Source organism: Cryptomeria japonica, chromosome 1 (genome assembly GCF_030272615.1).
Source record: "Cryptomeria japonica chromosome 1, Sugi_1.0, whole genome shotgun sequence".
NCBI classification, from domain to species: Eukaryota; Viridiplantae; Streptophyta; class Pinopsida; order Cupressales; family Cupressaceae; genus Cryptomeria; species Cryptomeria japonica.
The window spans coordinates 460870855-460888561 of NC_081405.1; positions in this window are offsets into that span (position 1 = coordinate 460870855).

The following is a 17707-nucleotide window of genomic DNA, read 5'->3' on the forward strand; positions in this document are numbered from 1 at the left end:
TAAGTTGACCACTGAGCCAAACTCTATTCAACATTTCTATACAAAGTTACAAAAGCTCATGGCTCAACAATTGGAACTCAGGAATGAAGAGCACAAGATCAGGATAGATATAATGACTCTTCAGACATTATTCATTGCTCATCTTTCATTCGTCCAAGAACAGATCAACAAAGCTACCTCCCTATCCACTCAACAAGAGGGAAGCACCTTAGATGGACTAATTTCACTGTTATCTGACATTACAACTCAGAATTCACTCATGGATAGTGTCAAGGATGCCCTCTCTGCCGCTCTCACCGATGCAAGGACAAAGTACAAATCCATTTTTGATCAGTTGCCTCCACCGAATGGTAACTAAGTCTTGATGTTTGTCAAAAAGGGGGAGTGAATATAGTATCAAAGTATAAAAGGGGGAGTGTAGTATACAGGGGGAGTATACCAAACAGAGTATCAAATGCACAGTTAATTATGACAGTGAATCGACCAGTGAACAGAGCAGTGACAATCAAGTAGTTAATACAGAATATTGATCACCGAGCATGCAAACTCAAAGTTATGTATAGTATATTGATAAGGGGAGTATACCTGAATATACTATTTTATTGACAATTGTATATACTGTCAGTTTAGTCAAATTTTGTAAGTATATAGATTTTTGAGTTATGACTTTGAAAGTAGTTTTGTCAAACATCTCAACTAATGTCAAAAGGGGAGATTGTTACTACTTACTAAGTTGCCATCAGTTTTATATCCAAAGTCATTCTATATACTCTAGTCGGTTACTACTACCAAAATATTCAGTCGGTAAGCACAGAGCAGTCGGTTATAGAAGAAAGTAGTCACAAAGCCTAGTATACACCGAGCTGTTTACCGAGTTACACTCTATGTCTACCGAGCAACAATAATGATACATCGAGTGAAATGTTTTACCAGATTCATTGAACCTAGACACATGTGTGGAAACGTGTTACAAGATCGAGGAACAAAGAACCGTTATCACATTGGAAATTGCACTTAGAGATTTTGTATGATTTTGAGGTCATCTATCCAATGAAATATTTTGTATGGTTATTCATTCGATAAATCATGTTTGTAAGATCGAAGCAATGAACCAGATCACTGACATAAGAGATCTATTTATACAACATGGATTAAGGATAAAAAATGGAAGAAATGAGGTGTATGAAGCAAGACATGTGTAATAGATAAGCAAGCACTGAGTATTGTGACTGTCAGAGAAACAAAGATCACTGAGAAGGATTTCAGAGAATAGTCAAGGAACAGAGTAAACAAAAAGGTTTATAGAGTTACTTTATGGGTTACCGAGGTATGCTATAAGCAAGGTAATCTCATTTGAGCACATAGAATCTGCTATAACATTCCAGATGTAAAGTTGCAGATATTTGTAAAGATTTTATTGTAATATTTTGAGTTGTAAGAAAAACCTTTAATAGGGTAAAAGACTCTAACAAATTCTATAAATTGTAAAGCCTTTAACCAGGTGCAACATTTAGAATAAGTGTTGTAAAATCCTTTAGCAAGGTAGATCTAACGATCTTGATACTCCTAATAGGGTAAGCTATCAGAAATAGCTAAACATGTAGCTCTAACCGAGCAACCTTTATTATTGCAGTAGTGAAGTTGTGGGTGCCATCCCCGTCACAGTTTTTCTCTCTAACCAAGAGTTTCTGCGTAACCAAAATATATGTGTTATGGAGTGAATCGTGTATGATTGTTATTTATTTGTTTTAGCTTTATGTTATGTTACAACAGTTTTTGGTTTATGCATAACAGTAAAATTATTGTTCAAGAAAGGATTTGAAGTACTGATTCACCCCTCCCCTTTCAGTACATTAGCTTTCCATATTGGGTCTAATAGATAAACACACTTACTAATGATTCGACATTAACAAGTATGAGTTTTAAACATTGTAAAACATTCCATAGAGAAGAAAACTACGAATTTTGAGTAAAAATTTGTAGTGGTTGTCAATCTTTTGAAAGTTAAAAAATTGAGACAACACAACCAACATCCATCAAACCATAACCTCTGTCAAAATCAATACTCCTTGTTCAAGCCATGGAATGAATAAGAAAACCCTTGCAAATAATTGTGAGGAAAATTAGAGATATATAATAATTTACCTACTATGTACAATTATCTCTCTCTTTCTCTCTCTCTCTCTCTCTCTCTACAAACACAATTCACACACACACTCTCTCTCTCTCTCTCTCTCACACACACACACACACACATTTAGTAATAAAAATCATATGTCACTCAACTTAAAATTTTCTCATCGTGTAATGATTGAATGAGTAAGTTATATGGTTAAGATAATATAATTAATCTCTTATAGTTGTGAAGAAATGAGAGTTGTAGGATGCTTCTATTATATAGTCATACGAATGCATAACATAATAAAATACAAGAAAATATCATATTACATGTTTATAAATAATATATTTTTTGAGATAATGTAGGCCTAGAACATTGTTTATTTAATATCTTTTGATCCAAACACATTTAAGATATGCACATAAGATCAAACAATCATGAATTCATCTAAAAAAAAACATGTTTATGAAATTATTTTTTAAATATAAGAATTATGAAATTTACTTGAAAAACCACATTCATTCCAATGGTTTATCTCATTTATTGTGTATTTCTTCTCAATATGGTAATCAATAAGAAATTAGAAATATCATATCATTCCATTGGGTGCAAACATTAATGTTTTTTGACGTTAGCTACTAGCTCAAACATAACAATTAACTTGTTTGCTAAATGATGACAAAATATAATAAATTAGGTAAATGAAATGGTTTATTTATGTGAATTCTAAATAGAATTTTTATATCCATCTAAAGACATTGATTTCAAATAGAGAAATAAATGTAATCTCAATGTCTTTTGGTTCCCCATCATTAATGAATATTTATATAAGAATTTTATAAAACAAAATGAATATAAAGTAAAGATCTTTTCCATAGATCACAAATATAGATTTGATGCAACATGAAAAGGTCACATGTCATAGTCATGTATTAATTATAAATTGCATGAAAGATTTATTTGATAATAGTCCTTTTAATCTCTAAAATTGATGTATTCATTTTGTGTAGTGTGCCTCACTAAGAAAACACTTTTAAGTGTAATAAAATATCATAATAATTAATTACTAGCACTTGCACCAAAATAAGGTGCAATAGTTGTGCTAATAGTAAAATCTACTTTGAAGAATATATTGGAGGGGACGAACCTCAAAATGTAAAAAATGCATTAATTATATACAAATGACTACAAACTAATTTAAAAATCTACATTGTACAAAATGTTATCATAATATAAAATGGTTTTAGAATCTATGAAAGTGATTAACCTAAGAAATCAATTAGATTGAGAGCATTCATTGTTGATTACTGAGTTGTCTTCGTAGTTGTTGATGTCGATCTTTTGAATGAAATTTCAAGAGAATTAAATTTATGTGTTGTATGAAGTTTTGTACAAGCTAAATTCCATAGCATGGGAATAAGCAAATATTTTGCACACATAAAATATATTGCAAATGCTTTCAAACATGCCAAGATTGTTCTTGTGTTGTGTCCAATTTTTTGCAAACTCTTTGGATGCTCAATTTAAAGAGTCTTCAGAGGCAATGCATTTGAGGGCAATGACAAGCACATGTACTAACATTTATTCACATTTATTATAGTCGGTTCTTAATTAGTTAATGATCAATTATCCACTCCCACATTTATGACTTACTTTTAAATACATTTTTTTTTTGGTATTTCATTCCTTCATTGAATATCCTCCAAAGCGGGAAACATCATTGTACAAGCTTCCATTAGGTGATGGTACAAATGTTTGTATATGATAAAATATTGACAAGCTTCCATTAGATGATGGTGCAAATGTTTGTATATATGACAAAATATTGATAAATGATTATGAGAAGAAAGAAGGAAATCATGTGGAACCTATGGTCGTATTTCCCATGGCGGGTTGTGATTGTCAAGCACACCACCTATTTTCAAATTTATACAGTTATGTCGATTGTAATTTATACAATAGATTTATAGTTGAATGTATTAAAAAATGTTAAAATGTTCTATTCTAAGAAATGAAATTTCTCTTTTTCTTGTGGTTTGTGATTGCCAAGTGTTCACTTGCACATCACTATTTTCAATTTTTTTGAACATTTCTTTAGTTTCATTGATCGTCATATATTTATTCACAATATAAAAAAATAAAATACATTATATATTTTACCTTAAAAATTATTTTTCCTTATTATCACAATAAAAATAATTATCCTCATTATCGAGATAAAAAATATTTATCTTCCACCACTGCTTCAAATGGTGTGAGAAAAAGTGTTTCAAATTCCGAAGAATCCATAGCAAGGGGAAAACAAAGCCACAATGTTGAGACATTAAATTTCAGTAACTTCTCCTCTCAAATTTGGGTCATTTTGGAATGTGAACAATTATACAGTACATTAATGAGGGATTGGATTTGCTATGTAGAATTTTCAATATCAAGGAAGTTATCCCTTCAATTCGACCAGCCTTAAATTACACATGCTAAGTAACATATTAAGTCTAGAGAATGTCAGTCAACTCTTAGTGTTAACACTTCTAAGCCTAAAAGTCAAAGCTTAGTATGTGTGATTTAAGCCATCCGCTTCAACGATGTCTTAGAGACGTAATGACATGTATGTTGAGCTTCTTTCTTGATTTGTGGTGTAGATTTAGAAAATGGAGGATTTTTCAATGGTAAATTTTGATGAATTTTTGGGGCATGTGTTTAGAGTGAGCAGTGTCATTCCGTATACAACCTCGTCAAAGTGTAGTGTAGTAAAATCAACACAATTGTCTAGCTGTAAATGGGAAAGCGAAAGGATTATCTAGAAGAAACTTTCCAGAGGACGTCTGTCGAAATTCCACCATACAATTTATACCCACATGTTTTGGTCAATTCATTTGATTCCTTCCCTTATACTGCAAGTTAGAATCATGATCGCTATGCGGCAGAAGAGATTTGACCTTTGTATCTGTAATTTTGCAATGTAAAATACAAATCTTCTCATTGCAAGAATTTTTTTTCCAGATATAAGAAAATCATATGTTCAATTATAAGATATAGTCTTAATAATGTATATGTTATTCTTTCCTTGATTCCAGGATTGTAGCCGAACTTTAACTTTCACTCTACAGTTTAGTCCTCAACATCAAAGATCCACTGATAGTTTGTCTTTGTAATAGTAATTAGCACAATAATTAGAATTTTGAAACATGTTCGCTTTATAAATCTGCAAAATATATGTTTGATTCTCTCTTCCTTTTCAGAGTACTCTTTGTTGTTTTCAAGTTTGGAGAAGCATAACTGAGGATCATGACAGGCTATGGGGAGCATCGCTTCAATCCTGAATTTATGGATTCTATTAGCTAAATTGGTTTCAAAACGGTACTGTTGTATCACGGAAAATCAATAATATGAAGTTAGTCGTGCATAAATTACATTTAATAAAAATTAAAATAAATTTTAAGTACTAATACCTAAATTTCGATGGTTCTTCTAGGGAAAGCATAATTGTGTCAAGTAATTAGATGCATATTCAAGAAGCATAAAGGTGAATTATTGAGGATAGTAATAAAAAGTTATCTAATGACACTAATAATGAAGTTAAATTTCAAGTGACACTTAATGGCATTCAAGAAGGAATTCTTGGGATAAAAGAATTAAAAATTGATGGAGATTAATTGATAATAGTAAATGCAATCTACACTAATTGAAGCCCAAACTAAAAATTAAATAACATCTTGTAGACACCTAAAATTGTCATGTCTAATTAAATAAATATTTTTATTTATTTAATTATCTTTAGCCTAATTTTTCTATTAATTAAATAAATTTTTATTTATTTAATTAATTCATTTATCCTCTTCTAGCCTTATTTATTATTTAAATAAATATATTTATTTATTTAAATTACCCTTTTCCTAAATTAAATAAATACTTTTATTTATTTAATTGATCCCACTTCTTCTATTAATTAAATAAATCTTTATTTATTTAATTAATTCATTAACCTTTTCTACCCATGACACATGTCATTCATCTCTTAATTCCTACACTACCTACCCTCTCATTATTTTATTATTTTCTTTACCTACCCTCTAATCATAGCTGACCATTTATCTTTTACACCTCTCAATCTTATCCCTCCATTTCTTATAGTGTCTTCTATATAAGGAGATGCTTCCTTCATTATCAAACACTACTTGAACTAACTAACTGACTACTTGATCAATTGACTACCCTACACTTTGCACTTTCATATGCGATCCTACTTGCAACCACATTTCCGTTCTTTGTTGAGCTCTTGTGCACATAAAATCTGAGAGCAAATATATCAAGCAAGATCAATGGAGATAGGAAGAATGGAGATTCAAACCCTATTGGACATGTGATGGTATAATCTTTGTGATTTCATTTGATTTGCATTGTCTTAGGTAATTTTCATATGTTATGGTGGATCTTTGTTGTTGTTAGGCTAGGGTTTTGTGGTTGAATCTATTTAGTCTTTCAACATTATTGTTTATCCATTTTCACCATATACATTTTGGCACGCTCGGTGGGACTCTCGTCCCTTTTGCATTTAACATCTTTTGTTGCAGATTTTGTTTTGAGGTTGCAGATCTGACATTTTCGGCAATATTTTGATATTTCGCGTCTGCGCACTTTCGGATCGCGTTTTTAGTTTTCTGCCACGTCTGTGACATCTGGAACCGCGTCTGCGTGTTCGACAATATTTTATTTTTTTGCATATTTCGAGAAACATGTTTGTATTCCATAGTTGCGTCTATGAAGTCTTCAGGCGCGTCTGGGTTAGGAAAACGCGTCTGCATTAGGGAGCCGCGTCTGTGTCAGATCGAGGCACGTCTGTGTGTTCTGGCAGCGTCTGTGTCTGTGACAACTGCGTTTGTGTTCGGTTGTTGCATTTTTTGTTTCATTGATTCATTTTTTTCGTCATTCGGATTTCAGATCTGGTTTATTTTGAGCTAACATTTTCAGATCTAGCTAACAAAAGTGGTGCAGCTTGTCTTGGAAGCAAAATCATTTTGTTGAAGGCCCCTATTTCACAAAGTCTTTTGGATCTAAAATTTACCTAACTTGTGTGCCTGCAGGAAGGGGTGATTATTTCAAACAATCCAAACTACTAATAAATCTTTGTTGTATGTCCTTGGCAAGGGTTTTTGATTTTTATTGTGTGCCTTGTTTTCATAGACTAGTAAACACTTCAATTGGTGCACTAAAATTGAACCATTGTCTTTTGTGTCTTGAGCAATAGGCTCTTTTTGTTTAATCTTTAGAGGGTCTATCTCCTCGTGTGGTCATTAGGACTACTAGTGAGGAGAGAATGACCCAAGTGGTAGCAAAAGAAAAGCCATTTTCTTCCAAACCACTATAAATAACTGTATTCATGGTGAAAACTATGGATAACGTGTGTTGATTAGTTCATACCGACACTAAGTCTCCCCATAAACCCATTTGATCAAATTTATTTGATCATTTGTAGGGCATAACCCCTATCGGCTAGGAGCCTTCTATATTTACAGAGCCGAAAGTGCCGCATGTATGGCCACACGAGCGGATGCCCTTACTAGCACCTTTTTGTTTTAGAAGCCAAAATCCTTCTAGTTGTTGGGGCAAGAGGTCGGACCTCTGGTAGCGGCCCACACACATACGGTTCTTAGTAGAGATACAAAGTTCGCCACAAGGAGTTTTCATGGGGACTGATGCTTGGCTGCCCCGAGAAGTGAGTGTCGAGGGTGGAGCCAGTGGGGTCAAGCATCTAAGTATCCGCTCTGAATAGCGTAGCCTCAGGGGAAACTCCATGTGGGATTAACAACTATTGTCTTGGCCAGCCATAAGAATTGTGCTTGACTTATTTTGAACAATCAAACATTCAAGACCAAACATCAAAACATTGTGTCTTTTGTGTCTTCAAGTGTATGCAAAACAATTTTACATCAAACAACACACTTGTCTTTGAGTCATTTTGGGGAGTCTAAACACTTGCAAACATTGAGTCCTCATCAACACTGTGTCCTCTTGTCACGAAAAACAGTCAAACATTCAGATTTGGTCACAACAAAACAACTTCACAGATTGGAAAAATTGCACAAAGTTTGCAGAAACGCGTCTGTGTCTGACAGACCTGCGTCTGTGTCGTCTAAACACGTTTGTGAAGGGCAGAAACACGTCTATGTCTTTTGAGTGACATTGCAGCATCTCAGAAACACGTCTGTGTCTGACATAACCACATCTGTGTCATTTAAGCACGTCTGTGTCTGACAGAATAGCGCCTGTGTCATTGAAGCGCGTCTGTGAAGTATACAGGCACGTCTGTGTTTAGGATTGAAAACTTTCATAATTCAACAAACAAGAATAGTCAGTTTCGGACTTATTGAGCTTCCTAAGCTATCTCTAGGGTTTTCATCTAGCATTCAACCTGTCTTTGGGTCTCACAAAGTCCATCATTGCTTTATATCTTGCATTACATTCACATTTGTCTAAACTTGAGTCAAAAAGTCACTTGCTTGTCCTCATCTTACTTTGTCAACATACTACATACAACAACACTTTGCTAAGTGGTCCCTCATCAAGGTCTATCACCTTTGGGTCTCATTTGGTCTTACTTAGAGTCAAGGTCAACTTACCTCATCAAGAAAAACTATCCTCTCTTTGGAAGTCACACCTACTCTACTACATACATACTTGGTCTTACACTTGGGACATTGCAAGTACACTTCAGATTCATTTACATTCCATCCAACTCTTGGTTTTCCATACTCTTTCCATTTTCATCTAGTCTCACACATCTTGGTCAATACCTATTTCATGGTTGAAACCCGTTTACAAAAATCTAGGAGAGAAGCTAAAGAGGCTCAAGAGTCCGCAAACATGAGTTCTTATGAGTATGACAATGATATCTTTTTCAATTATGATCATACTACATTACCTAACATGGATGCCTATAGAAACATTCCAAATGTTGAGAACATGGACACTACAAACAATAATGATACACACAGTGACAATATGGAAAAATTCTCCATACATTTAGTAGAAGTGGAAGACACCATTATGAATCCCCATTTCAATAGATTGGTTGAGGAAATAATGAGGAGAGATAGACAATACTTTCTACAAGTGATGGCACAAAGTGGAACCAAGATCCCTCATGATTTTGACATGTCTCAAATAATGGAAAATCGACCTTTGCAACAAACTCACTCCAACATGAATCAAAGGAGGCCTAATAGTGGAGGCAATAGAGGACCACATCTTGTGCTTGAATCACCTTCATCTTTGTTTAAAAAACCAGAGGTCCCATACACACATGGTCAAGCATATGATACTCACCTTCGCAGACCATTATGGAAGTCTTATGTAGAAAAATATGCTCAATCACATACCAGTGCTAAGGATCAACCACCAAAGCAATTGGATATTCAAAGGCATGCTCAAAATTTGGACACAAGAAAACCCCGCATCAAATTTGGGGGCAACACACTAGAACAAACTCATGACATCCCTATAGAGTATGGTATACATGGACAAAGCAGATATGCCGTTCCTCAGCATGACTCTATACCAAGTGGTCCATATACGTAGCGTCATTATAGACCTCCTCCACATGAACATGTGTATGATCAATATCATCCATAAATGCAACATGCTCCTCCACCAATTGGTGCCTCAAGCATGGGGTATGGTCCAAGAAGTCGGTCTCCATCGAAGAACAATTTGGAGCAACAAATCAAGGACTTACAAAAGAAAATGGAGGACATAAATACACCGAAGCCAACATACACAATGAGAGACATATGTCCTTATCCATTTGACAAGAGCATTCCAATGCCTCCATTTCCTACACACTTTGTGACACCTAAGTTTGATAAGTATAGAGGAAAAGGGGATCCTAAGGCACACATAAGACAATTTTTCACAACTTGCATTGAGGTAGCAGCAGAAGAGACATATTTGATGAGATTATTCCCACAAAGCTTAGGTGATCAAGCTATGGAATGGTTCTCTCAACTTCCACTTGGAATTAAGCCATGGGGTGACTTAGCAGAGGCATTTATCCAACATTTCTCATACAACATAGAGACAGACATATCAGTCACCACTTTGTGCAACACCAAGCAAAAAGATGGAGAATCTTTTTCATCATTTTTACAAAGATGGAGGAATCTAGCTAGCCAAGATTTTGGAACAAAAACAAGAACACAGTCAATGATGGTGTTGTTGATGCCAATATAGTGCGACCCAAAATCATTTTTTCGAGATCAAGCTCTACAAACAATCAAGTAAATACTCAAACAACTTCCAGATCACAAAGGAAGTACACCCCATTGGGAGAACCACTTGAGTCAGTTTTCAAGAAGCTAGTGGCAAACAAAGTAATCACTATTCCAGATTTTCCTCCATATGAACCAAAGGTCAAACCAAATTGGTGGAATGATGATGAGTATTGCGAATTTCACAAGAGCAAGGGTCATAAGACAGGAAATTGCCATCGACTAAAGAACATCATACAAGATCTTATTGATAGAGGTGACATTGAGATCGAAGGACACTCATCCAATCAAGAACATGAGATTTTTAAGGAACCATTCCCAAAACATGACAAGGGAAAAGCTATAGCCATAGATGACCAAACCAACTATACCAAAGCATCCTATAACTATGATTCAACTATCAATCACATTTCAATGGACAATTATGTCTCTACCATTATCATCAAGGACAAAACGCCTAAGAATTCTACCCAAAGACCCAAAATTGTCCTAAAAGGCATTGGATCTTCTTCCGAACCTACCTCTAAATGTCATGTTACAAACCATCGAGGTAAATTCACTTTGCAAGGTGCTCCAGCTAAAAACATCGCTTCCTCATCAACCAAGCCTGAGTATGACCTTGTAGAGCAGTTAGGGAAGACAACCGTGCTCATCTCCATCCTTGAGCTCTTACGCATATCCCCCGCACATAAAGCCATTCTTGATAAAATCTTGAGAGACACTGCTGTCCCTACTGATCTGAACGTGGACCAGTTTCAAGCTATGGTGGGATACCTTTCCGTTCCACACTCACTTACATTCATAGAAGCTGACGATGCCTCTGTAAGTCAGCCACATAATGCACCTTTACACATTGAAGCCTTCATACACAAACATCGAATAAAACAAGTCCTGATAGATGGAGGAGTAGGTCTAAACATTTGTACATTGAGCACTATTAAACAATTGGGATATTATGATAAAGTTGTGAATTCTACAAACAAAATTACCATCAAGGCATATGATGATGAAGAGCGTTCATCCAAAGGCACAGTCACCTTGCCTCTCAGAGTTGGGCCAGTTACAAAGGATGTGGTTTGTCAAGTCCTTGACCTAGATCTCACATACAATATATTACTAGGATGTCCATGGATTCATGAAATGAGGGCAGTCCCATCTACATATCACCAATGCATTGAGTTTCCTCACAATGGAGTTGAAATAATAGTTAGTGGTGATCCTAATCCATTCATATACTGCAATAACTTGAGACCGAAAACTGAGATGATCATTCCCAGCAATTGCGAAGCCGTTCCTTCTTCTGCATACATTGATCCTGAATCATTAAAAACTTCGACATCAAAACAAGGTGAGCTTAAAGGCAAATTCCAGGACAAGGGCATGGGTGAATACACTTTGAATCAAACCATGTACTTACAACAAGTCATGAGTTCACCAAAAGAATATGGAAGACCACATCCTAATAAGCAGGTATCTATCATTATACTCAAATGGGACCCTACTATCTTTCAAAGATGGGGTGAACTGGAAGAGGAAGACTTATACAAAATGCTTTACAAAGACCTTGAAAATGATACACAAGATCACATCAGCATACCATGTGAGAAGTATGGCAAAGGGTTCAAGATTCTACAAAAATTTGGGTATGATGGAAAAAGCCCTCTTGGCTTAAGAAAGGAAGGCATCATTGAACCTTTACAACCTGAATTGACATTCAAAAAGGAACGCTCGAAGGGACTTGGTTTCGTGACTTCCAAGGTCCACACTCAAAGGATAGAAGAAGCATTACAAATCAAAGCTGCCAAAATTCAACAAGAGAATCACTATTCTATAGACTCCAACGAATGGGAATGGGGTTCAGACAAATCCTCTAATGACTACGAGCTCACTGAGACATTTAGAGAGCCAGATGAACCCACAGAAGAAGAGGAATTTTATGAAAAATTCAAAGTTGGTCAAGAAACAACCCCGGAGGATCCCATACAGTCCTTGCATCTAGGTCCTAGGTTGAAATCACATAGAATGAGAAAACCTGTCCCAAAATGTGCTACTAGTGATGATAATTTGGTTTCGTTCACGATCAAGACTGATGAGGAGAGTGCCAATGATGACCTTGATAACTACCTCGACATACCTGAATATAACTGCATTTTCACTCTTAGCCCTGCTAACTTCGAAGAAATCAAAGGCCTTCCCCTTGTTCACCACCAACTTATTGACTGGGACCATGCAGGACCTGCACAGTTTGACACATTCCAACATGATGAAGCTTTTATTGACTATCTTGGCATAGGGGATGATCTTCCCCCTGGGGACCATAAAGCGGGATACACTATAGAACTCAATAGTGTGGCATATTTTGGTGAGGGTGTTGGGCCTTCCAGTCGCAAAAATATAAAAATAAAAACAAACCAAGGGTCTTATGGCGAAAACCACATTGTGGCGTTGTCTGACCCCAAAAAAGTAAAAAGAAAGGATGTATCTGAGGGCAAAAACCTCTTTGAGGCACCTGAAGATGGAAGGCTCGACATTCTCCCAACATCATATGAAGAAAAGTCATCCATGTTGGTAGAGGAGACTATCAAAACAAACATTGGCACATAAGAGGTTCCACACAACATATTCCTGGCTCAATCTTTGACAGAGACAGAAAGGTCAAAATTCATAAGTTTCTTCACGGAACAACAAATCAACTTTGCATGGTCATACGCTGATATGCCTAGATTGGATCCGGATTTGGTAATGCACCATTTGACAGTTAAATCGGGGACAAAACCAGTGAAACAGAAATTAAGAAAGATGCATCCACAAGTTGCATTATTAGTCAAAGCAAAGCTTGAGAAATTATTGGATGTCGGATTCATACGCCCAATTGATTATCCCGAATGGATCTCCAACTTAGTGCTTGTTAGTAAACCAGATCGTAGTATCAGAATATGTACAGATTTCAGAGATATCAACAAAGCTTGTCCTAAGGATGATTTTCCATTACCAAATATTGACTTGATTGTCGATCTCACAACAGGTCATGCGATGTTATCTTTGATGGATGGATTCTCTAGTTACAATCAAATAAAAATTGCGTCCGAGGACCAGCACAAAACAACATTCACTTGTCCTTGGGGAACTTTCTGTTGGAATGTCATGCCCTTTGGGCTAAAAAATGCAGGCGCTACATATCAAAGGGCCATGACTACTATCTTTCATGATCTTATGCACGTAACTGTGGAAGATTATGTTGACGACCTCTTGGGTAAGTCAATAGACATAGATACACATTTGGACATACTTTCAGTCATCTTTGATCGGTTGGAAAAGTATAAAGTAAGATTAAACCCCAAGAAATGTGTCTTTGGAGTAACCTCCGGGAAGCTCCTAGGATTCATTGTATGAAAAAGAGGAGTCGAAGCCGATCCAACAAAAGTCAAGGCCATCCTAGAGATGCAACCACCAAGAAATATCAGTCAACTTTGATCTTTGTAGGTGAGACTCCAGTCCATACGAAGATTCATAGCACAACTTGCAGATGAGTGTAATCCTTTTCAGCACTTGCTACATAAAAACATCAAATTCAAATGGGATGATAATTGTCAACAAGCTTTCCAGACACTCAAAGATTATCTTTTGAATCCGCCAGTTTTGATGCCACCAGTTCCAGATCAACCTCTATTACTATACATATCAACTACTTCAACAACACTGGGGGCACTCTTAGCACAACAAGTTGCTGAGGGCAAAGAAAAGGCAATATACTATATCAGTCGCACATTGGTGGGATATGAGCTAAACTACACACCAATTGAACGTGCATGTCTCGCTGTGGTCTTTGCTTCATAGAAATTATGACATTACATGCTGACTCATAAGACTAAGTTGGTTGCAAGGATCGATCCATTGAAATACCTTCTCAATAAAGCAACACTTATTGGGCGACTAGCCAAATGGGTGATGCTCCTGAGTGAATTCGACATCGAGTATGTGGATAGAAAAGCAATAAAAGGACAAGCTATTGTAGATCAGTTGGCAGATGCTTCCATGATAGATGATGTTCCTCTAATTTTAGAATTTCCAGATGAATCCATTTTAACAGTGTCACATGCAAAGCCTTGGCAACTATACTTTGACGGCTCATACACACACCATGGGGCAGGAGCTGGCATCCTCTTCATAACTCCTCAAGGGGATTCTATACCAAAATCATATCGATTATCATTTCCCTGCACTAATAACATAGCGGAATATGAGGCATTAACAACTGGATTACAGATTGCAGTTCAGTGGAAGATCCAGGAACTTCGTGTTTTTGGGGACTCTCAACTTGTGATTCATCAGGCAACTAATGACTACCAAACAAAGGATGATAAATTAATGCCTTACAAAAGAATGGTGGATGACTTGAAATAACAGTTCACGAAGATAGACTTTGAGCAGATACCAAGAGAGAAGAATCGAGCTGCGGATGCCATGGCTACAATTGCTTCACTAATTGATCTACCTCCGAATGAGACCCGCTATGAGTTCTTGGTGGATAACCTTTTGGTTCCCTCATATGAAATCACTCCTACTGAGATGATATGTGTTGTTGGTCCCGATTCCCAGTTATACAGTTCCATTTTTGCATACCTTTGTGACAATACCCTACCTCCTGATCTATCCAATAACCAACATCGCACTTTCATTCGCCAATCTTCTCGATATGTCATTTTAGCTGATATCCTATACCATCAAGGTCTAGATGGCACTCTTCTTAGATGTTTAGAAAGTGACGAAGCTCAAATTGCGTTACATGAAGTACATGAAGGGATATGTGGTCCACATTCTAGTGGTCCTACCATAGCCAAGAAACTCATCAGGACTGGATATTACTGGCCCAATATGGAAAAAGATTCATATCAGTTTGTCAAGAAATGTAAACAGTGTCAACTTCATGGAGACCTCATCCATGCGCCCGCACAAGAACTTCAACCAATTGTGACTCCTTAGCCCTTTTGTCAGTGGGGACTCTATCTCATAGGCAAGATTCACCCTCCATCTTCCAACAGTCATAAATTCATCATCACTGCCATAGAGTATTTCACCAAATGGATCGAAGCAGTACCTCTCACACAAGTCACTGGAAAACAAATTGCTAGGTTCATTCTCAGCTATATCATTTGTCGATACAGTATTCTTGTTTCCATCATCACTGATAACGGGCGTCCCTTCAAAAATCAGGATGTTCGTGAACTCTGTGACCGCTTCCACATTACCCATCATTTCTCCACACCATATTACCCCCAAGGTAACAGCCAAGTTGAGGCATCTAATAAAACAATCCTTAAAATCTTGAAAAAGACAGTCGACGACGCTGGCCGTAACTGGCATATCCAACTTAATCCCGCACTTTGGGCTTACCGCACAAGCATCCACACACCTACAGGAGCTACACCCTATTCACTTGTCTACGACACTGAAGCTATCTTGCCTATTGAGGTTGAGTTACCCTCTTTACGAGTCTCTTTGCAAAACATTAGTAGTGATGAAGACTACAGGGTCTCTCGCTTACAAGAACTTGAACTATTGGATGAATGAAGACAAACTGCTTTTAATCATCTCAAGGCTTATCAACAACAAATGAGTCGCAACTACAATCATAAAGTCAAGCCTCGCACATTTGAGGTAGGTGACTTGGTTCTCAAAGAAAATCCTAAAAATCAGCAAGACAGAGAGAAGAAGGGCAAGTTCAAACCAAACTGGCTTGGTCCTTACATTATCACAACAACATATGGATCTGGAGCATATCAACTCTCAACCATAGAGGGTAAATCCTTGGAGGATCCTATCAACAACATGCACCTTCGCAGGTTTTACACATAGCTCTTTAGAGAATCCCAAATTCAAAAATACAAAAAAAAAAAAAAAATCAAAAAATCAAAAAAGTAAAGAAAAACATTTCGTCCAACAGTGAAAACCACTTCGGTGGCGCCCTAGGAAAGTACCATGGTGAAAACTGGGTCACCAACACCATGCGTAGAGACATTGCTCCTCCCTCCTTCAGGATTCCATTTCATTCTTTCACTTTGCACAGACTTACGATCTATTCATTCACAATAAACTTTACCCATTTCCATCATGGCTTGTTATTGATCTACCCAAGATTGGTTAGCCATTCATAATAAACATTCCTTTTCGCTCTTTCCATCCATAATAAATCAGCTCCTATTTGTGGCCAAGGCAAATCCTATGTCTAGTAATGGGTGTGGATCTAAGAACACCATATGTTTCAAGGAGTACAATTTCTTCCACTTTTCTTTAGTCTATCCATGCACAATCCACAATAAAGAAACACTTGCATCGCCAATCCGCAATAAAGTTTCATCTTCTTCACAATAAAGTATCAGTTTCATGGATTCAATCAGTTTTAGATGAGACACAACAACAACAATGGGCTTCAACAAATCAAATCTTTCAATAGACTCAGACAACATTATGGTTCAGTGCTATCTATCCTTTTTGTGAAAGTAAACATTGTGACCACAATCAAATACGACTTATACAACTGACAAGAGACACTCAACTTGAGGACTACAGTGGATGTTGGTTTCGAGTCTTGGTTTTCTTTTGATTTTATCTTTTTTGGTGACATGTCTTTTAGCATTTCCAGGATGTCTCTGACTAGAGATTTTATCTCCAGGATGTCTTTGACTAGAAAGGCGAGGATGGGGTATTGTCACCTATTTTTCTTTTGCTATCTGTGGATTGTCTCTTAGTAATGCTATGACTTGTCCAAGGATATGAGGACACTGTGGGTCTAGTGTGAACTAGGGCATTACTTGTTTGAGACCGTCTTATCTCCATGCAAACAAGTACAATGACTTTCTGGGTTGAACATATGCCTCGATTGTCATAACTTATTTTGCCATAATAAGCTCAATGACGATAACGGACAAGAAGCTCTTTCACTTTCATATCTTCTATCTTCCATCCCCCTTTCTTGATTGACCTCCATCGTCCTTCTTGAGTCTGTGTAGAACACTATCACATGACTGAGTATAATGACACACCAAAAACATTTGCATTTCATGTAGTTGCACCTGCATTATCACATGTTAGCATTTCATATATACATATAGATATCACAATTGCATCACATCCTGCATACCACACATGTTAGCACATCTTACATTCTCATCATGTAAATAGTCATTTGCATTATCATATTCATTTGCATTTCATACATTCACATTTGCATATGCATAACATATAAAAACATATTGAACAAAAATATTGCATTTTATTATGTACATATTTGCATCCATATCATAACCATCACATAGAAACATAC